Source organism: Phaseolus vulgaris, chromosome 4, assembly GCF_000499845.2.
Source record: "Phaseolus vulgaris cultivar G19833 chromosome 4, P. vulgaris v2.0, whole genome shotgun sequence".
Lineage (NCBI taxonomy): Eukaryota > Viridiplantae > Streptophyta > Magnoliopsida > Fabales > Fabaceae > Phaseolus > Phaseolus vulgaris.
In genome coordinates this window covers 27,460,503-27,483,913 of record NC_023756.2, presented here as the reverse complement: position 1 = coordinate 27,483,913, position 23,411 = coordinate 27,460,503, and positions in this window count along the sequence as shown.

Sequence of the window (23,411 nt, the reverse complement as noted above, 5' to 3'; positions counted from 1 at the left end):
CACGTGTCGAGCGATGGGTGAGGGTTTGTGAAGCGTCAGAGGAGCAGAAAGTACAACCGCTTGGAATTCTGCGTCAGTGCCACGTAGATCGGTGTTGACGTGACTCTTTTAGTCTTTTCGCTGGACAAGTCTTCGCTTAAGACTGGGGGGCTTGTGTACCACCCTGGTAGTCGGAAGTGATGACGTGGCACCAAGCTACAGTGTAGGCGTGTTGACAAGACGCCAGGCTGGCAGAAGGGAAAGAAGTCGGGGGGCTCGTGAAGTCGCCAGTTATTAAGTTGGCGTGTTCCGATCTCTAGCATACCAGAATCGGGTTAAAGATGAAGTCGCCAGATGTAAACTCAGGCGACCTAGTGATTGGAGATCGCCGGAGCAAGCACATCGCCAGAGATGAAGGTGGTGCAGATTATGAAGGCGGCCGGCGAGACCACAGGGAAGGTGTACGAAGGCACCCTAACTCGCCAGTTCCAGTAGAGATTGCACTCCCAAGTTAGCTATGCACTGGGCAGTACCATGCATAAGTAACTTAGCCAAAAGAGAGTCAGAAGCAGCGCCCAAGTCAAGGAGGCTCCAGATGGTGGCACGTGTACGACTGGATGCGAGCCACGTGTTCAGGTCTGTAACTGCCAGGAGAGAGAAAGTGACCAGGTATTTAAGGGTTTTCTCAACGAACTTTCGAGGTACGCACGTTCAGATTATACTCTTTATGCTTGCGAGTTCTTGAACATACTGTCAGAGAGAACATTGCACGGTTCCTTGAGAGTTCTTGAGTGTTATTGCTCTTAGTATTTGGTGGTTCGGTCACTGACTTGGGCGTTGGAGTGCGATCGGCCGCAGCGGCGCCGCTCTGTTCTTTTGCAGGTTCTTGAGGTGGATCTTGAAGAAGGACGGAGGTTTGAAGCGGTGCACACGTCGATCCTTTGACGAGGCAGGTTCCAACGTTCTGGTCAACAGGCAGGATCAGATAGTTTTTGGCTAAGGCAAAGACTTGGTATTTAAGTAGTCCATTGTGACTCACCTCTCTTACCTGGAAAACTACCTTCATTAACTTTCCTCATTTTTCTTAAAGTAAAACATTTCTATACACAAAGCTTTAGTCATGTCTTCTCACTCCTCAAAATCTCTTAAAAGTGATGTGAAATCCTTGAAATCTCTTTTAAAAAAACTTTCCAAGGATATTCAATCAATTTCATCTAAACAATTGGAGAATGAGACCAAAACTAATGAATTGACTAAAGCAAAGGATGAGAAGTCTCACATTTCAAAAATATTACCTTCTCATGCATCTATCTCTAAAGATCATGATTCTTTTGGGGAGGGAAGCCTTTAGAATAAATGATTATTATCCAGCACCCCCTAGAAGACATAGAAGAGATAGAAGAGAACAAGAAAGCCCAAGAGAGGATAAGGTAGACCTACCCCATTTCCATGGAAAAGAAAATATAGAAGCTTGCCTAGATTGGGAAATGAGGGTAGAACATTTGTTTGCTTCCCATAAAGTAAGAAAGGAAAGAAAGATGCAAGAGAAAAGATCAAAAGAGGAAGACGAAAGGGAAGCTAAAGAAAAAGAGAAAGAAAAGAGAGAAAAGGTAATGATAGAAATAGAAAAACCAAGAGAGGGGTTGTGTGAATCTAGAAAAATTCCATGTGTTTACATACCTTGGTAATGATCAATTAGCATCTCAATGTTCCAATGAAAGATCTATGATCTTAAGGGACAAAGATGAGAATAGTAGCGAAGAAAAAGAAGCTAGTGAGAGTGATAAAAATGTAAAAATGGAAAATCAAGAGAAAACCCTTTAGAAACAAAAGGTGTGGGAGAAGAGTGTTCCTTCCCACAAGATCATTCAACAAGACAAAAGATTTAAAAATACCTTTGAAAATATGCGGCTTGTTGAACAACCTAGCCTTTCCTTTTGTAAAGGAACACTTGCGAGCATAGTCAAAAAGGATGAATCCTTAAAAGAGGCTTGCATAGATAAATATGTATTACTTTATTTTGAATATATGAGATATCACCAACAAGTGAAGGTCTAGTTATCTAAAGGCAACTACCAAACCAATTTTTTATGTGAGGTACTACCTAAAGAAACTTGTCAAGTCTTATTGAGACAACCATTGCAAAATGTTAAAAATTCCATGATGAATGGTCGTATCAAAGAGACTACCTTCACACATAAAAAAGAAACTCTTCATAAAGGAGAACTCATGGGACAAAATAGAGTTGATAAAACTCTAGAGCTTTTAAAGGGAAAACTTTTGTCAACCATGAGAAAAGATGTTCAAAGACATTACCCTAGATACATTTCTTGTTTTACAAATACGCCTACGGTGATGTCTCATGAACTCTATACTCCTTTACCTTTTGCAAAAGATCCTTGGGAAGACATAAACCTCGATTTTATCTTAGAGCGTCCTAGGACAACAAAAGGTTTTAATTCCATTTTCATGGATATGGATAAACTCTTCTCTAGAGAAGTGATAAGTCTTCATGGTTTATCTTCAAACATAGTGTTGGATAGAGCTCCAAAATTTGAAAACCATCATTTGAGGATTCTCTTGGGAAAACTTGAAACTAAGTTGTACAATTTAAATTCTTACCATCCTCAAAAGAATGGAAAAAATACAATTGAAAACCTAGCTCTTTCTACTATGCCTAGAGTAATCATAAGAGACAACCACAACTCTTGGGATGAGTATCTTTTCCATATTGAGCATGCATACCATGAAGTAGCTCAACAAACTACTTATATTTCTACTTTTGAGGTTGTATGTGGGCTAAATCATCTTTCTTCTTTTGAGTTGTTACTATCTCCTATAGGATTTGTGCTTAAGGAGAAAGTAACCACAATTGAAAATTTTAAAATGCATAAGATAATTAGAGAACACATACAACAATCAAAAGAGAAATATTGTAAGAAGTTGCCAAAAACAAAAGAAAAACAAAAATGGCAACTTAGTAAAATTAATGTTCAAACTAACGCCTTTGCTTTGTTTGATGATACCCACAGGTGGACGTTTGATCCGTGAGGACCAGCCTTGACGAAACAAGAGGCTGCTATCCGAGATCAAATCTGTAGATCTGAGGATAGATCTTCTCAAGAAGGAGGAGATGATGGACACCATCCAGCCACATCCATCCCCCTAGTTGAAGAAAAGCATTGGATTTGAGGAAAAATTCTTTTCAAGAGGTAGGGGATGATGGAATAGGCCCCAGCACCACCTTTCATAAAGGGCACCCACAAGAGCGTCTAGGTCAACCTTGCATGAAGGCAAGCCAAAAAGAGCGTATAGGACCACAAAGGAGCGTATAGGACAACCTTGCATGAAGGCAACTACAAAGGACCGTCTAGAGCCAAGCCAAAAGCGTCTAGGACAAGGGCAAGAGCACCTAGGACCAATTACAAGGTCCATGGCCTAGAGAATAAATGAAGACTTGGATCAAGCTACGGATGGAAGAGAGAGAGTTATTTGTATATGTTCCATGAAGGCCCATGAAGTGTAGCTTAGTCTTAATTGTGGTGTAAATAGCATAAACTGGTTCCATGAGGAGTTAACCTAGATTAGCTACGGTTTCTAGAACCTTTCCCACTATTCTAGAAAGCCCATGGAGGGGGTGAGCATACAAACTAGACACACCCCTCCCCATGTGCTCACATTTTCCATGTGCTCCCATGTGTTCCATGTGATTCTCATTTGCATTTCATTTGGATTGTATTTGCTCAACATTAGGGTTACCTTTATGGTCCTCCTTAGCCTATAAAAGGAGGATCCAACCTCATGTATTTTTAAGACTATTTTGAGTAATGAAATGCTGCCCAAATGTCGTTCAAATTGCTCCCTTGCCAAATTCTCTCTAGAATTAGGTTTATAGTCTTCAACCTTCACCCTCAAATGGAGATGGTCGAACCACTCCAACCCTCACTACTCCTCATGCACCTTCAAGGCACCCATACCTTTTAGGAGGGCCTTGCTCATCTCATCCACTAAGCTTCCGCAACTTTCATCTTCAAAAACAAAGAAGAGCTCACAGGAATGCCATCATGAGGTGTCAAAAGTTTGATTGCAATAGGAATTGATCTTGGTTGGGTTTTGGCGTAGCCAAGTTTGGTCGCTTGGCCTAGTTAATTTGCCTTGGTAGCAAAATTGGTGAATAAGTGAAGTCATGGATTTTGAGCAATCTTGGTAGGAAATTGTCACAATTGCATCCAAAATGAGGTGTCAAAAGTTTGATTGCAAAGGGAATTTATCTTGGTTGGGTTTTGGCTTAGCCAAGTTGGGTGGATTGTCTTTATGTGCCTTGCTAGCAAAATTGTTGAATAAGTGAAGTCATGGTTTTTGAGCAATCTTTGTGGGGAATTGTCACAAATGTATGCAAAATGAGGTGTGAAAAGTTTGGTTGCAAAAGGAATTGATCTTGGTTGGGTTTTGGCTTAGCCAAGTTCGGTGGATTGGCTTTTTGTGGCTTGTTAGCAAAATTGGTGAAAAAGTGAAGTCATGGTTTTTGAGCAATCTTGGTGAGGAAGTGTCACAAATGTATGCAGAATGAGATGTGAAAGTTTTGGTTGCAAAAAGAATTGATCTTGGTTGGGTTTTGGCTTAGCCAAGTTGGGTGGATTGGCTTTTTGTGCCTTGGTAGCAAAATTGGTGGAAAAGTGAACTCATGTTTTTTTAGCAATCTTGGTGGGGAAGTGTCACAAATGTATGCAAAATGAGGTGTGAAAAGATTGGTTGCGAAAGGAATTCATCTGGGTTGGGTTTTGGCTTAGCCAAGTTGGGTGGATTGGCTTTTTTTGCCTTGGTAGCAAAATTGGTGAATAAGTGAAGTCATGGTTTTTGAGCAATCTTGGAGGGGAATTGCAACAAATGAATCCAAAATGAGGAGTCAAAAGTTTGGTTGCAAAAGGAATTGGACTTTGCTGGGTTTTGTCTTAGCCAAGTTGGGTGGATTGGCTTTCCGTGCCTTGATAGAAAAATTTGTGAAAAAGTGAACTCATCATTTTTTAGCAATCTTGGTGGGGAATTGTCACAAATGTATGCAAAATGAGGTGTGAAAAGTTTGGTTGCAAAATGAATTGTTCTTGGTTGGGTTTTGGCAGAGCCAAGTTGGGTGGATTGGCATTTTATGCCTTGGTAGCAAAATTGGTGAAAAAGTGAAGTCATGGTTTTTGAGCAATCTTGGTGGGCAATTGTCACAAATGTATGTAAAATGAGACGTCAAAAGTTTGGTTGCAAAAGGAATTGTTCTTGGTTGGGTGTTGGCATAGCCAAGTTGGGTGGATTGGCTTTCTGTGCCTTGTTAGCCAAATTGGTGAAAAAGTGAAGTCATGGTTTTGGAGCAATATTGGTGGGGAATTGTCACAAATGTATGCAAAATGAGGTGTGAAAAATTTTGGTTCCAAAAGGAATTGATCTTGGTTGGGTTTTGGCTTAGCCAAGTTGGGTGGATGGGATATTTGTGCCTTGGTAGCAAAATTGGTGAATAAGTAAAGTCATGGGTGTTTGAGCAATCTTGGTGGGGAATTGTCACAAAGGCATCCAAAATGAGGTGTCAAAATTTTTTGTTGCAAATGGAATTGATCTTGGTTGGGTTTTGGCTTAGCCAAGTTGGGTGGAATGGATTTTTGTGCCTTGGTAGCAAAATTGTTGAATAAGTGAAGTCATGGTTTTTGAGCAATCTTGCTGGGGAATTGTTAAAAATGCATCCAAAATGAGGTGTGAAAAGTTTGGTTGCAAAAGGAATTGACCTTGGTTGGGTTTTGGCTTAGCCAAGTTGGGTGGATTGGATTTTTGTGGCTTGGTAGCAAAATTGATGAAAAAGTGAAGTCACGATTTTATAGCAATCTTGGTGTGGAATTGTCACAAATATATGCAAAATGAGGTGTGAAAAGTTTGGTTGCAAAACAAATTGATCTTGGTTGGGTTTTGGCTTAGCCAAGTTTGGTCGTTTGGCCTAGTTTTTGTGTCTTGGTAGCAAAAATGGTGAAAATGTGAAGTCATGGTTTTTGAGCAATCTTGGTGGGAAATTGTCACAATTGCATCCAAAATGAGGAGTCAAAAGTTTGATTGCAAAGGGAATTGATCTTGGTTTGGTTTTGGCTTAGCCAAGTTGGGTGTATTGTCTTTTTGGGCCTTGCTAGCAAAATTGATGAAAAAGTGAAGTCATGGTTTTTTAGCAATCTTGGTGGGGAACTTTCACAAATATATGAAAATGAGGTGTTAAAAGTTTGGTTGCAAAACGAATTGATCTTGGTTGGGTTTTGGCTTAGCCAAGTTTGGTCGTTTGGCCTAGTTTTTGTGCCTTGGTAGCAAAATTGGTGAATAAGTGAAGTCATAGTTTTTGAGCAATCTTGGTGGGGAATTCTCACAAATGCGTCCAAAATAACGTGTAAAAGTTTGGTTGCAAACCGAATAGAACTTGGTTGGGTTTTGGCTTAGCCAAGTTGGGTGGATTGGCTTTTTGTGCCTTCGTAGCAAAATTGGAGAAAAAGTGATGTCATGATTTTTGAGCAATCTTGGTGGGGAAGTGTCACAAATGTATGCAAAATGAGGTGTGAAAATTTTGGTTGCAAAAGGAATTGATCTTGGTTGGGTTTTGGCTTAGCCAAGTTGGGTGGATTGAATTTTTGTGCCTTGGTAGCAAAATTGGTGAATAAGTGAAGTCATGGTTTTTGAGCAATCTTGGTGGGGAATTGTCAAAAATGCATCCAAAATGAAATGTGAAAAGTTTGGGTGCAAAAGGAATTGACCTTGGTTGGGTTTTGGCTTAGCCAAGTTGGGTGGATTGGATTTTTGTGGCTTGGTAGCAAAATTGATGAAAAAGTGAAGTCACGATTTTATAGCAATCTTGGTGTGGAATTGTCACAAATATATGCAAAATGAGGTGTGAAAAGTTTGGTTGCAAAACAAATTGATCTTGGTTGGGTTTTGGCTTAGCCAAGTTTGGTCGTTTGGCCTAGTTTTTGTGTCTTGGTAGCAAAAATGGTGAAAATGTGAAGTCATGGTTTTTGAGCAATCTTGGTGGGAAATTGTCACAATTGCATCCAAAATGAGGAGTCAAAAGTTTGATTGCAAAGGGAATTGATCTTGGTTTGGTTTTGGCTTAGCCAAGTTGGGTGTATTGTCTTTTTGGGCCTTGCTAGCAAAATTGATGAAAAAGTGAAGTCATGGTTTTTTAGCAATCTTGGTGGGGAACTTTCACAAATATATGAAAATGAGGTGTTAAAAGTTTGGTTGCAAAACGAATTGATCTTGGTTGGGTTTTGGCTTAGCCAAGTTTGGTCGTTTGGCCTAGTTTTTGTGCCTTGGTAGCAAAATTGGTGAATAAGTGAAGTCATAGTTTTTGAGCAATCTTGGTGGGGAATTCTCACAAATGCGTCCAAAATAACGTGTAAAAGTTTGGTTGCAAACCGAATAGAACTTGGTTGGGTTTTGGCTTAGCCAAGTTGGGTGGATTGGCTTTTTGTGCCTTCGTAGCAAAATTGGAGAAAAAGTGATGTCATGATTTTTGAGCAATCTTGGTGGGGAAGTGTCACAAATGTATGCAAAATGAGGTGTGAAAATTTTGGTTGCAAAAGGAATTGATCTTGGTTGGGTTTTGGCTTAGCCAAGTTGGGTGGATTGAATTTTTGTGCCTTGGTAGCAAAATTGGTGAATAAGTGAAGTCATGGTTTTTGAGCAATCTTGGTGGGGAATTGTCAAAAATGCATCCAAAATGAAATGTGAAAAGTTTGGGTGCAAAAGGAATTGACCTTGGTTGGGTTTTGGCTTAGCCAAGTTGGGTGGATTGGATTTTTGTGGCTTGGTAGCAAAATTGATGAAAAAGTGAAGTCATGGTTTTTTAGCAATCTTTGTGGGGAATTGTCACAAATATATGCAAAATCAGGTGTGAAAAGTTTGGTTGCAAAACGAATTGATCTTGGTTGGGTATTGGCATAGCCAAGTTTAGTCGTTTGGCCTAGTTTTTGTGTCTTGATAGCAAAAATGCTGAAAAGGTGAAGTCATGGTTTTTAAGCAATCTTGGTGGAAAATTGTCACAATTGCATCCAAAATGAGGTGTCAAAAGTTTTATTGCAAAGGGAATTGATCTTGGTTTGGTTTTGGCTTAGCCAAGTTGGGTGGATTGTCTTTTTGTGCCTTGTTAGAAAATTGATCAAAAAGTGAAGTCATGGTTTTTTAGCAATCTTGGTGGGGAATTGTCACAAATAAATGCAAAATGAGGTGTGAAAAGTTTGGTTGCAAAACGAATTGATCTTGGTTGGGTTTTGGCTTAGCCAAGTTTGGTCGTTTGGCCTAGTTTTTGTGCCTTGGTAGCAAAATTGGTGAATAAGTGAAGTCATAGTTTTTGAGCAATCTTGGTGGGGAATTTTCACAAATGCATCCAAAATAACGTGTCAAAAGTTTGTGTACCGCCCTGGTAGTTGGAAGTGATGACGTGGCAGCAAGCTATTATGTAGGCGTGTTGAGCAGGGCCCATGGCTGGCAGAAGGGAAGGAAGTCGAGGGGCTCGTGTGGTCGCCAGTTATTAAGTTGGCGTGTTCCGATCTCTAGCATACCTAAACCGGCGGTCACCTGGTTTGAGATGAAGTCACCGGATGCGAACCCAGACGACCTAGTGGTTAGAGATCGCCGAAACAAGGACATCGCCGAAGATGAAGTCGTCAGATAGTCATTTCCTAGCTAGCCAGAGGTTGAGGTCGGGAAACAGCTTACCTGAACATTGCACGGTGGAGCAAGAGAAGTAGATCATGAAGGCGGCCGGCGAGACCACAGGGAAGGTGTGTATGAAGGCACCCGTACTCGCCACGCAGAGGAGATCACGCTCCAAGGCAGCTATGCACTGAGTTGTTTCATGCATAAGTAACTTAGCCAAAAGCCTGAAGAGTAAGAAGTGGCGCCCAAGTCAAGGATGCTCCAGATGGTGACACGTGTACAGCTGGATACGAGCCACGTGTCCAGATGTGTAACTGTCAGGAGAGAGAAAGTGCACAGGTATATAAGAGATTCTAACGAACTTCTGAGGTACGCACGTTTAGATTACTTCTTTACGCTTGCGAGAGCTTGAGTACGCTGAGAGAGAATTTTGCACGGTTCCTTAGAGTTCTTGAGTTTTCTCTTAGTATTTGGTGATTCAGTCGCTGACTTGGGCGTCGGAGCGTGATCGGCCGTAGCGGCGCCGTTCTGTCTTTTGCAAGTTCTTGAGGTGAATCACGGTGAAGGACGGAGGCTAACACGGCGCAGAAGTCGATCCAGGTTTGACGAGGCAAGGTTCTTGCGTCCCGGCCAATTGGCAGGATCAGTTTGGTTGCAAAAGGAATTCAACTTGGTTGGGTTTTGGCTTAGCCAAGTTGGGTGGATTGGCTTTTTGTGCCTTGGTAGCAAAATTGGTGAATAAGTGAAGTCATGGTTTTTGAGCAATATTAGTGGGGAATTGTCAAAAATGCATCTAAAATGAGGTGTGAAAAGTTTGGTTGCAATAGGAATTGACCTTGGTTGGGTTTTGGCATAGCCAAGCTCGGTGGATTGACTTTTGTGGCTTGGTAGCAAAATTGATGAAAAAGTGAAGTCATGCTTTTTTAGCAATCTTGGTGGGGAATTGTCACAAATATATGCGAAATGAGGTGTGAAAAGTTTGGTTGCAAAACGAATTGATCTTGGTTGGGTTTTGGCTTAGCCAAGTTTAGTCATTTGGCCTAGTTTTTGTGTCTTGGTAGCAAAAATGGTGAAAAGGTGAAGTCATGGTTTTTGAGCAATCTTGGTGGGAAATTATCACAATTGCATTCAAAATGAGGTGTCAAAAGTTTGATTGCAAAGGGAATTGTTCTTGATTTGGTTTTGGCTTAGCCAAGTTGTGTGGATTGTCTTTTTGTGCCTTTCTAGCAAAATTGATGAAAAAGTGAAGTCATGGTTTTTTAGCAATCTTGGTGGGGAATTGTCACAAATATATGCAAAATGAGGTGTGAAAAGTTTGGTTGCAAAACGAATTGATCTTGGTTGGGTTTTAGCTTAGCCAAGTTCGGTCCTTTGGCCTAGTTTTTGTGCCTTGGTAGGAAAATTGGTGAATAAGTGAAGTCATAGTTTTTGAGCAATCTTGGTGGGGAATTGTCACAAATGCATCCAAAATAACGTGTGAAAAGTTTGTTTCCAAAAGGAATTGAACTTGGTTGGGTTTTGGCTTAGCCAAGTTGAATGGATTGGCTTTTTTTGCCTTGGTAGCAAAATTGGGGAAAAAGTGATGTCATGGTTTTTGAGCTATCTTGGTGGGGAAGTGTCACAAATGTATGCAAAATGAGGTGTGAAAAGTTAGGTTGCAAAAGGAATTGATCTTGGTTGGGTTTTGGCTTAGCCAAGTTGGGTGGATTGGATTTTTGTGCCCTGGTAGCAAAATTGGTGAATAAGTGAAGTCATGGTTTTTGAGCAATCTTGGTGGGGAATTGTCAAAAATGCATCCAAAATGAGGTGTGAAAAGTTTGGTTGCAAAAGAAATTGACCTTGGTTGGGTTTTGGCTTAGCCAAGTTGGGTGGATTGGCTTTTTGTGGCTTGGTAGCAAAATTGATGAAAAAGTGAAGTCATGGTTTTTTAGCAATCTTGGTGAGGTATTGCCACAAATATATGCAAAATGAGGTGTGAAAAGTTTGGTTGCAAAACGAATTGATCTTGGTTGGGTTTCTCCTTAGCCAAGTTTGGTCGTTTGGCCTAGTTTTTGTGTGTTGGTAGCAAAAATGGTGAAAAGGTGAAGTCATGGTTTTTGAGCAATCTTGGTGGGAAATTGTCACAATTGCATCCAAAATGAGGTGTCAAAAGTTTGATTGCAATGAGAATTGATCTTGGTTTGGTTTTGACTTAGCCAAGTTGGGTGGATTGTCTTTTTGTGCCTTGCTAGCAAAAGTGAAGTCATGGTTTTTTAGCAATCTTGGTGGGGAACTGTCACAAATATATGCAAAATGAGGTGTGAATAGTTTGGTTGCAAAACGAATTGATCTTGGTTGGGTTTTGGCTTAGCCAAGTTTGGTCGTTTGGCCTAGTTTTTGTGCCTTGGTAGCAAAATTGGTGAATAGGTGAAGTCATAGTTTTTGAGCAATCTTGGTGGGGAATTGTCACAAATGCATCCAAAATAATGTGTCAAAAGTTTGGTTGCAAAAGGAATTGAACTTGGTTGGGTTTTGGCTTAGCCAAGTTGGGTGGATTGGCTTTTTGAGCCTTGGTAGCAAAATTGGAGAAAAAGTGATGTCATGGTTTTTGAGCAATCTTGGTTTGGAACTGTCACAAATATATTTGCAAAATGAGGTGTGAAAAGTTTGGTTGCAAAACGAATTGATCTTGTTTGGGTTTTGGCTTAGCCAAGTTTGGTCGTTTGACCTAGTTTTTGTGCCTTGGTAGAAAAATTGGTGAATAAGTGAAGTCATAGTTTTTGAGCAATCTTGGTGGGGAATTGCCACAAATGCATCCAAAATAACGTGTCAAAAGTTTGGTTGCAAAAGGAATTGAACTTGGTTGGGTTTTGGCTTAGCCAAGTTGGGTGGATTGGATTTTTGTGCCTTGGTAACAAAATTGGTGAATAAGTGAAGCCATGGTTTTTGAGCAATCTTGGTGGGGAATTGTCAAAAATGCATCCAAAATGAGGTGTGAAAAGTTTGGTTGCAAAAGGAATTGACCTTGGTTGGGTTTTGGCTTAGCCAAGTTGGGTGGATTGGCTTTTTGTGGCTTGGTAGCAAAATTGATGAAAAGGTAAAGTCATGGTTTTTTAGCAATCTTTGTGGGGAATTGTGACAAATATATGCAAAATGAGGTGTGAAAAGTTTGGTTGCAAAACGAATTGATCTTGGTTGGGTATTGGCTTAGCAAAGTTTGGTCGTTTGGCCTAATTTTTGTGTCTTGGTAGCAAAAATGGTGAAAAGGTGAAGTCATGGTTTTTGAGCAATCTTGGTGGGAAATTGTCACAATTGCATCCAAAATGAGGTGTCAAAAGTTTGATTGCAAAGGGAATTGCTCTTGGTTTGGTTTTGGCAGAGCCAAGTTGGGTGGATTGTCTTTTTGTGCCTTGCTAGCAAAATTGATGAAAAAGTGAAGTCATGATTTTTTAGCAATCTTGGTTGGGAATTGTCACAAATATATGCAAAATGAGTTGTGAAAAGTTTGGTTGCAAAACGAATTGATCTTGGTTGGGTTTTAGCTTAGCCAAGTTTGGTCCTTTGGCCTAGTTTTTGTGCCTTGGTAGCAAAATTGGTGAATAAGTGAAGTCATAGTTTTTGAGCAATCTTGGTGGGAATTGTCACAAATGCATCCAAAATAACGTGTCAAAAGTTTGGTTCCAAAAGGAATTGAACTTGGTTGGGTTTTGGCTTAGCCAAGTTGGGTGGATTGGCTTTTTTTGCCTTGGTAGCAAAATTGGAGAAAAAGTGATGTCATGGTTTTTGAGCAATCTTGGTGGGGAAGTGTCACAAATGTATGCAAAATGAGGTGTGAAAAGTTAGGTTGCAAAAGGAATTGATCTTGGTTGGGTTTTGGCTTAGCCAAGTTGGGTGGATTGGATTTTTGTACCCTGGTATTAAAATTGGTGAATAAGTGAAGTCATAGTTTTTGAGCAATCTTGATGGGGAATTGTCAAAAATGCATCCAAAATGAGGTGTGAAAAGTTTGGTTGCAAAAGAAATTGACCTTGGTTGGGTTTTGGCTTAGCCAAGTTGGGTGGATTGGCTTTTTGTGGCTTGGTAGCAAAATTGATGAAAAAGTGAAGTCATAGTTTTTTAGCAATCTTGGTGAGGTATTGTCACAAATATATGCAAAATGAGGTGTGAAAAGTTTGGTTGCAAAACGAATTGATCTTGGTTGGGTTTTTCCTTAGCCAAGTTTGGTCGTTTGGCCTAGTTTTTGTGTGTTGGTAGCAAAAATGGTGAAAAGGTGAAGTCATGGTTTTTGAGCAATCTTGTTAGGAAATTGTCACAATTGCATCCAAAATGAGGTGTCAAAAGTTTGATTGCAATGAGAATTGATCTTGGTTTGGTTTTGGCTTAGCCAAGTTTGGTGGATTGTCTTTTTGTGCCATGCTAGCAAAATTGATGAAAAAGTGAAGTCATGGTTTTTTAGCAATCTTGGTGGGGAACTGTCACAAATATATGCAAAATGAGGTGTGAAAAGTTTGGTTGCAAAATGAATTGATCTTGGTTGGGTTTTTTGGCTTAGCCAAGTTTGGTCGTTTGGCCTAGTTTTTGTGCCTTGGTAGCAAAATAGGTGAATAAGTGAAGTCATAGTTTTTGAGCAATCTTGGTGGGGAATTGTCACAAATGCATCCAAAATAATGTGTCAAAAGTTTGGTTGCAAAAGGAATTGAATTTGGTTGGGTTTTGGCTTAGCCAAGTTGGGTGGATTGGCTTTTTGTGCCTTGGTAGCAAAATTGGAGAAAAAGTGATGTCATGGTTTTTGAGCAATCTTGGTGGGGAAGAGTCACAAATGTATGCAAAATGAGGTGTGAAAAGTTTGGTTGCAAAAGGAATTGATCTTGGTTGGGTTTTGGCTTAGCCATGTTGGGTAGATTGGATTTTTGTGCCTTGGTAGCAAGATTGGTGAATAAGTGAAGTCATGGTTTTTGAGCAATCTTGGTGGGGAATTGTCAAAAATGCATCCAAAATGAGGTGTGAATAGTTTGGTTGCAAAAGGAATTGACCTTGGTTGGGTTTTGGCTTAGCCAAGTTGGGTGGATTGGCTTTTTGTGGCTTGGTAGCAAAATTGATGAAAAAGTGAACTCATGGTTTTTTAGGAATCTTGGTGGGGAATTGTCACAAATATATGCAAAATGAGGTGTGAAAAGTTTGGTTGCAAAACGAATTGATCTTGGTTGGGTTTTGGCTTAGCTAAGTTTGGTCGGTTGGCCTAGTTTTTTTGTCTTGGTAGCAAAAATGGTGAAAAGGTGAAGTCATGGTTTTTGAGCAATCTTGGTGGGAAATTGTCACAATTGCATCCAAAATGAGGTGTCAAAGTTTGATTGTAAAGGGAATTGATCTTGGTTTGGTTTTGGCTTAGCCAAGTTGGGTGGATTGTCTTTTTGTGCCTTGCTAGCAAAATTGTTGAATAAGTGAAGTCATTGTTTTTTAGCAATCTTGGTGGGGAAGTGTCACAAATGTATGCAAAATGAGGTGTGAAAAGTTTGGTTGCAAAAAGAATTGATCTTGGTTGGGTTTTGGCTTAGCCAAGTTGGGTGGATTGGCCTTTTGTGCCTTGGTAGCAAAATTGGTGAAAAAGTGAAGTCATGTTTTTTGAGCAATCTTGGTGGGGAAGTGTCACAAATGTATGCAAAATGAGGTGTGAAAAGTTAGGTTGCAAAACGAATTGATCTTCGTTGGGTTTTGGCTTAGCCAAGTTGGGTGGATTGGCTTTTTGTGCCTAGCTAGCAAAATTGGTGAAAAAGTGAAGTCGTTGTTTTGAGCAATCTTGGTGGGAAATTGTCACAAGCCCACATACAAGCCCACCAAAGGGTAGATTTAGGCCAACCCTATAGTTATGGCCAAGAGGATCCAAGAAGACGTTCTTTTACATGTTCAGATGCCATAAACTCTAGTGTAGAGTAGACTTTAATTTCTTGTCAAAATTAGCATAGGAAGTTTATTTGTAATTTTTCTTAGAATTAATTTTGGCACCTAAAACTCCAACCTAGGTAAACTTAGAGTTTCTAAAAATACCTCTAAATTTACCAAGGCCGGTCTAGAAAGCCCATGGAGGGGGTGAGCATACAAACTAGAAAGCCCATGTGCTCATTTAGGCTCCACTTTTGAGAGGGAATTCATTTGAATTTCCCTCCACTTTCTTTTGAATTTCCAGCCATCTAAACACTGTAAATTGAGGTGCTTGACTCTCATTTTGAAAGACTATTTTGAGTAATGAAATGTCGCCCAAGTGCCATTCAAATTGCTCCATTGCCAAATTCTCTCTAGAATTAGGTTTTTAGTCTTCAACCTTCACCCTCAAATGGAGATGGCCGAACCACTCCAACCCTCACTACTCACCACTCCTCATGCACCTTCAAGGCACCCATACCTCTTAGGAGGGCCTTGCTCCACTCTCCTCCACTAAGCTTTCGCAACCATCATCATCAAAATTAAAGAAGAGCTCATAGGAGTGCCATCATTTGGTATCATGAGCTATGGTTCTTCAAAGATGAGTATCTCTTTGCAATTTTCTTTTTGAGTTCTTCTTATTTCCAGGTTGTTCATCTTGTGTTCATCTGTTTTTATGATTTTAATACGATTTGAATGCTTTTCTATTCAATTCAATCGGTAGTTTTTGTTCAAATTGTGCTTGAACATCTATTTTCAATTTTGTGTAGGATTCTTGATATCTTTGTGTTGCTCTTTTTATTTTTAGGTATTTGAGTCTTCCTTGAAATTTCATTTGGGTCATATGATGTTCTTCAGTCTTTTCATTTTATGAATCCATAAGTTTTGTCTAAGTCATGTGTTTCCATATTTGTCAACAAATCCTAGTAGTACTTTTCTTGGGTTATTTGTTTCTTGTTTTTGTTTGAATGCTTGATCTGAAATCTGCTTTGTTTTGATCATTTGGTGTTTTTTAATTTTTGGTTTGAGTTCATATTTGTGTGCTAGATCCACACAAATTCCATTATACTAATTCCATTGTGTTTTTGTTGGTATATCTTTCTGTTTTTGTTTCCAGATTTGCAGAATCCTCTGTTTTCCACCATTCTGTTTTGGCTAATTTTGCTTATGAAAATTAAATGCCACATAAGAAAATTCTGAGCCTCTGGATTTCACTATATTGAGGTGTTAGCAAAAGAAAAAAAAAGAATCAGTTGAAAAAAAGAAATAGAAAAAAAAGATAAATACTACAAAAAAAAAGTGTGCAATCCTGACGCTACAACTGGCGGTTCTGAGCACTGATTTTAGAAAAATTATTAAAATTAAATGGTGCATGCGTTTAGAGTGAAACCAACGCCAAAAAATTGTTAAGATCTTGATCTGTTTGAGTATGAATTTTAGAAGCAAATATTAAAAAGCAAGCTCAGCATAAATCTGTGAAAATCATGCATTCTGGACCACAACATTTTGTTTCAGTGGTACTGTTTTTTTGGTTTTTAATCAAATCTAGTGCTATTCCTTAGGAATTCCGTTTGTGTGTGCCATCCATTTCTTTGGGTGCCTTTTTTATTTGCTTGTCTAATTTCTTTTGAACTCTTTCTAAGTTGTGTCACATTTAATTCCATTTGTGTGGTAATGTTTTTCAAATTAATTTGTTTCTTGCTTTATTTCTTTGACCTCTAAGCTTGGTGGTGGATTAATTATCAATTGGTACTTGATTGAGTGGGAATTGACTTGAGGGGAGTCTAGTTTTGCTTAATAGGTGCTGGATTGAAGAATTAATTACCTAATCCCAAGAGGATCAAAGGCAAGGGGCAGAATCAAACACATACTAAATACACCACATACCTTGGAAGGCCCAACAAAGAAGAAACAACAAAGAGAGTGCATTTGAAAAAAAAAAAAACCAAGGGAGTGTCATTTAAATTCTTTGCAATTTAACTCTTGTTAATTACTTGTTAATCACGCAATTAGACGGTGAGTGTGTCTTCAAGGGCTCCAAGTGTCCAAGAAGCCTCACCTAGGGCCGACTAGCTTAAATCTTCTAGCTTAGCATTTTGTTAATTGCTTTAATTACGCCAATTGCTTTTGTTTAAATTCGCTTAATTGCTTTTGTTTAGTTTTGTTTTAAGCTTTGATAATTTTGCCTGGGTTGTTAGATAGCTTGCATTGATTCTTGCATAAAATTTGATTTCTACATCCTCATTGTGTTTTAAGTGATTTACCAAGAGAAAGATTTGTGTGAAGAACTTGAGGGATAGTTTTTGGCTAAGGCAAAGACTTGGTATTTAAGTAGTCCATTGTGACTCACTTCTCTTACCTGGAAAACTACCTTCATTAACTTCCCTCATCTTTCTTAAAGTAAAACATTTCTATACACAAAGCTTTAGTCATGTCTTCTCACTCCTCAAAATCTTTTAAAAGTGATGTGAAATCCTTGAAATCTCTTTTAAAAAAACTTTCCAAGGATATTCAATCAATTTCATCCAAACAATTGGAGAATGAGGCTAAAACTAATGAATTGACTAAAGCAAAGGATGAGAAATCTCAATTTTCAAGTAAATTACATTCTCATGCATCTAGCTCTAAACATCATGATTATCTTGGGGAAGAAAGTCTTAGGACAAATGAATATCATCAACCATCCCCTAGGACAGCTAGAAAAGAGAGACAAGAAAACCTAAAGGAAGTTAAGGTAGAGCTACCTCATTTCTATGGAAAATAAGATGAAGAAACATATCTATATTGGGAGAGGAGGGTAGAGCAATTGTTTGCTTACAACCATGTGAGTGAAGAAAAGAAAGTACCCTTAGCTACCTTAAGTTTTCAATGTGATGCTATGTATTGGTGGAATGCCCTAAAAAGAGAGAGACATCTCCACAAGGACCCTCCCATTACATCTTGGAATGACCTTAGGGGAGCCTTGAGATGTCACCATATTCCCTCACATTACAATAGGAAGTTGATGGACATGCTCCAAAGACTTCATCAAAAAGATATGAGTGTAAAAGAATATTGGCAAAAGATGATGTCATATATTGAGAGGGCAAGGATTAATGAAGACAACCATACCACCATAGCTAGGTTTTTAAGTGGTCTCAAACTTGAGATAAGAAACAAAGTTGAACTTTTACCTTATACATATTTAAATGACTTGATTCAACTTAGCATTACAGTTGAAAAACAAATTTTGAGAAAACAATCAAGTCAAAAACAAAGTTCATACTATGTATCTTATGACAAGGATGAGTTCCATAGAGGGGAAAACCATATAAAAGAAACATCTCTAGAACTTTTCCAAAACCTAACCAAGCATATCTCTCACACTCAAGCTAGAGAAATTCCATGTTTAGAATACCTTGGCAATGATAAATTAGCATCTTAATGTTTCAATGAAAGATCTATGATCTTAAGGGACAAAGATGAGAATAGTAGCCAAGAAAAAGAAGCTAGTGAGAGTGATGAAAATGTAAAAATAGAAAAGCAAGAGAAAACCCTTGGGAAACAAAAGGCGTGGGAGAAAAGTGTTCCTTCCCATAAGGTCATTCAACAAGACAATCAAATTAAAAATACCTTTGAAAACATGCTTCTTGTTGAACAACCTAGCCTTACCTCTTGTAAAGGAACACTTGCAAGCATAATAAAAAAAAGAAGAGTCTTTAAAAGAAGCTTGCATAGATAAAGATGAAGTGGATTATTTCTCATATGTGCTAGGATATCACCAAGTGAATGTCAAGTTATCTATAAGCATCTACAAAATCAAATTTTTATGTGAGGTACTGCCTAAAGAAACTTGTCATGTCTTATTGAGACAACCTTTGCAAAATGTACAAATTCTCATAAACAATGGTTGTAACAATGAGTCAACCTTCACCTTTTGTAAATGATCCTTGGGAAGACACAAATTTCATATTAGAGCTTCCTAGGACAACAAAAGGTTTTGATTCCATTTTCATGGATAGATAAACTCTTTTCTAGAGAAGTGATACATCTTCATGGTTTATCCTCAAGCATAGTGTTGGATAAAGCTCCAATTTAGTACACTTTAAATTCTTATCATCCTCAAAAGCATGGTCAAAATACATTTGAAAATCTAGCTCTTTCTACTATGCCTTGAATAATCATAAAGGACAAACACAACTCTAGAGATGAGCATACATACCATAAAGTAGTTCACAAAACTACTTATATTTCTACTTTTGAGGTTATATGTGGGCTAAATCATCTTTCTCCTTTTAAGTTGTTACCATCTCCTATAGGATTTATGCCTAAAGAGAAAGTAACCACAAATGAACATTTTAAAATGCATAAGATGATTAGAGAACATATGATGGCATTCTCATGGAGCTCTTCTTGGATGTTGTGAAAAATGGTGCGAAAGCTATGGATTGAAATGGGCAAGATCCTCCTAGGAGTTGTGGTGATCTTGAAGGTGCATGATGAGTATGGGAGAAGGGAGGTTAGGCCAGCCCTTTGATAGATGGTGAAGATGAAGATTAGGTCCTAGAAACTAGGCAAAAGCAATGTATGGTACAATGTGGGCAGCATAACATTACTCTCATTAATCTTGAAAATACAAGTGATGGGCTTCTCCTTTTATAGGCTAAGGAGGCCGTAAATACTAAGCTAAGAGAAGATGAAATGCTACCTAAATGAAATGGAAATTACTCCACATGGAGCACATGAGGCACATGGCCGGCCATGTGAGGCAATGTTCTAGAATGTGCACAAAATCTAGGGTAAATCACATGTAAGACAAGTTTATGCTTTCTAACACTACACTAACTACTAAGCCACCCCTAATGGGCCTCCATGTAGCATGTATAAGTTCTTCTCCCTCCCATCCGTTGCTTGACCCAATTGTGCGTGAAGATGCTTGGCCATGGACCTAGTGATAGGTCCTAGACTGTCTAGGCTTCCTCCTAGACGCTCCTTTTGTAGCCGCTCCTCTTCTTGTGCTAGACGCTCTCCTCTTGAGTCTACACGCTCCCCACATGGTTCTAGACGGTCTAGACTTGGAACTTGGCTTTCATAGTGTGGTGAGCTTGGCCCTCCTCCATCATCCCCTCCCCCTTGGAAAGGATTTGTCCTCAAATCCAGCTCGTCCTCGTCATCATTGGTACCTACAAATGGAGAAAGATCAATCACATTAAAAGTATCATGTACTCATATAATCCAAATTTGGTCTTAAAAGCGGTTTTCCATTCATCACCCTCTTTGATTCTAATTTGGTGATATCCACTTTTAAGGTCAATTTTAGAGAATATGGTTGACCCATGTAGTTCATCAAGCATGTCATCAAGCCTTGGGATTGGATGCCTATACTTGATGGTGATGTTGTTGATTGCTCGACAATCACAACACATGCGCCATTTTCCATCTTTTTTGGGCACCAACAAGACAGGTACAGCACAAGGGCTTAGGCTCTTTTGAACCCAACCCTTCTCCAACAAGTCTTGAACTTGTGTCTCTATCTCCTTGGTTTCCTCGGGGTTTGTTTTATAAGCGGGCCTATTCGGAAGGCTTGCCCCCGGAATGAAGTCAATTTGATGTTCTATACCTCTAATGGGAGGGAGTCCAATGGGTCCCTCATTAGAGAATATATCTTCAAATTCACTTAAAAGTTTTTTTATTTGAGGAGGTAGATTCATGAGTTCACTACTTGTGGCAGTGCATGTAATTGTTCCTTTACAAAAGACTAGGCTTGGTTGCCCACATTTGAATGATGGCATTATCATGGAGCTCTTCTTGGATTTGTGAACAATGGTGCAGAAGCTATGGATTGAGATGTGCAAGATCCTCCTAGGATTTGTGGTGATCTTGAAGGTGCATGATGAGTATGGAAGAAGGGAGGTTCGGCCAGCCCTATGGTAGGTGATGAAGATGAAAATTAGGTCCTAGAAACTAGGCAAAAGCAATGTATGGCACAATGTGGGCAGCATAACATTACTCTCATTAATCTCCCAAATACATGAGCCAAACACCTCAATTTATAGTGTTTAGAGGGCTGGAAATTTAAAAGAAAGTGGAGAGAAATTCAAATGAGAAGCATTTGAATTTGAAGCCAATTCCTAGTCACAATGACTTGGTTTCTTTTTTTGGCACCTCCTAAATCTACACCTACACCTTTTTTTATGTCACATGGAAGGTGTGGCTTAGCTTTTTTACATTTGCACCTCTTATATTGATATCTACACCTCCCTTTATGTTCTACTAAAAATACTCAAAAGTAATTACAAAAGAAAGACATCCAATGATGCTTAGTTGGCCCATATCTTCTATTTGTTGGGCTTGAGCTGAAGCTTGAACTTGTATTTGGGTTTAGGCTTGGGCTTTTTCTATCATGGGCTTGGGCCTCTTCAATCATCCCCTCCCTCTTGAAAAAGGATTTATCCTCAAATCCAATGCTTCTGCTTCATCATCATTATGTGGATGTATGTGGCTGGATGGTTTCCATCATCCCCTCCTTCTTGAGAGGATATGTCCTCAGATCTACAGGTTTGATCTCGAACAACAGCCTTATTCTTATTTTGAAAACTAGGCTCGTCCTCCAGGATCAAATGTCCATCTCTGTGTGTCATCAAACAAATCAAATGAGTTAGTTGGAGCAGTTGTATAAAAATCATCTTTACGAAGTTGCCATTCCTTTTGTTTTTCTTTTGTTTTTGGCAACTTCTCATAATATTTCTCTATTTGTTGTTGTACTTGTTCTTGAATCCTCTCATGCATTTTTTTATCAAATTCTGCTTTTGTAACTCCTATGCACAAAGGTATGTGTATTAGGAAGGGGCAATAAATCTAAAGGAATAAGAGGATCAAACCCATATACAACTTCAAATGAAGAAATGTTAGTAGTCTTGTGAACTACTTTATAACTATCCCTAGATTTGTGATTGTCTCTCATGATTACTCTAAGCATAGTAGAAAGAATGATATTTTCAACTTCATTTTGGCCATTTGTTTGAGGATGATAAGAAATTGAAAAGTTCAACTTAGTTTCAAGGTTTTCCAAAAGAATCCTCAAAAAATGGTTTTCACATTTTGGTTCTTTATCTAACACTATGCTTGGAGATAAACCATAACGTCTTATCACTTCTCTAGAGAAGAGCTTATCCATAAAAATGGAATGAATACCTTTTGTGGTCCAAGGAAGCTTTAATATAAAATCGAGGTTTATGTCTTCCCAAAGATCATCTGCAAAAGGTAAAGGAGTATAGAGTTCATGAGACATTTCCTTAGGCGTATTTGTAAAACAAGAAATGTATCTAAGGTAATGTCTTTGAACTTCTTTTCTCATGGGCGACAAAAGTTTTCCCTTTAAAAGCTCTAGAGTTTTATCAACTCTATTTTGTCCAATGAGTTCTCCTTTATGAAGAGTTTTTCTTTTATGTGTGAAGGTAGTCTCGTTGATACAACCATTGTTCATGAAAATTTTAATGCTTTGCAAGGGTTGTCTCAATAAGACATGACAAGTTTCTTTAGGTACTACCTCACATAAAAAATTGGTTTGGAAGTTACCTATAGATAACTTGACCTTCACTTGGGGATATCTTGGTATATATGTAAAATAATCTATGAAAGCCTCTTTTAAGGATTCTTGCAAGTGTTCCTTTACAAAAGGTAAGGCTTTGAGGTTGTTCAACAAGACACATATTTTCAAAGGTATTTTTAAATCTTTTGTCTTGTTGAATGACCTTGTGGGAAGGAACACTCTTCTCCCACGCCTTTTGTTCCTCAAGGGTCTTCTCATGCTTTTCTTTTTCTTTAGCTTCCCTTTCGACTTCCTCTCTTTTCTTTTGTATTTTTCTTTCCTTTCTTTCTTTATGAGAATCAAACAATTTTTCTACCCTCATTTCCCAATCTAGGCAAGCTTCTATATTTTCTTTTCCATGGAAATGGGGTTGGTCTACCCTAACCTCTCTTGGGTTTTCTTGTTCTTTTCTATCTCTTCTATGTCTTCTAGGGGGTGCTTGATAATAATCATTTATTCTAAGGCTTCCCTCCCCAAAAGAATCATGATCTTTAGAGATAGATGCATGAGAAGGTAATTTTTTTAAAATGTGAGACTTCTCATCCTTTGCTTTAGTCAATTCATTAGTTTTAGCCTCATTCTCCAATTGTTTAGATGAAATTGATTGCATATCCTTGGAAAGTTGTTTCAAAAGAGATTTCAAGGATTTCACCTCACTTTTAAGAGATTTAGAGGAGTGAGAAGACATGACTAAAGTTTTGTGTTTAGAAATGTTTTACTTTTAAGAAAGAGGAGGGAAGCTAATGAAGGTAGTTTTCCAGGTAAGAGAGGTGAGTCACAATGGACTACTTAAATACCAAGTCTCTGCCTTAGCCAAAAACTATCCCTCAAGACCTTCACACAAATCTTTCTTTAGGTAAATCACTTGAAACACAATGAGGATGTAGAAATCAAATTTTGAATGCAAGAAAACAATGCAAACTATTTAACAAACAAAACAAATAATCAAAGCTTTAAACAAGACTAAACAAAAGCAATTAACAAAACAATTAACAATTGCTAAGCTAGAAAGTTCTAAACTAATCGGCCCTAGGTGAGGCTTCTTGGACACTTGGAGCCCTTGAAGACACACTCACCGTCTAATTGCGTAATTAAACAAGTAATTAACAAGAGTTAAGTAGAAAGAAATTAGATGAACTCCCTTTTGTTGATTTTTCTATTTGCACTTCTTTTTGTTGTCTCTTCTTGGTTGGGCCTTCCAATGTATGTGGTGTATTTAGTAGGTATTTGTTTCTGGCCTTGCCTTTGTTCCTCTTAGAATTAGGGAATTAATTCTCCAATCCAGCACCTA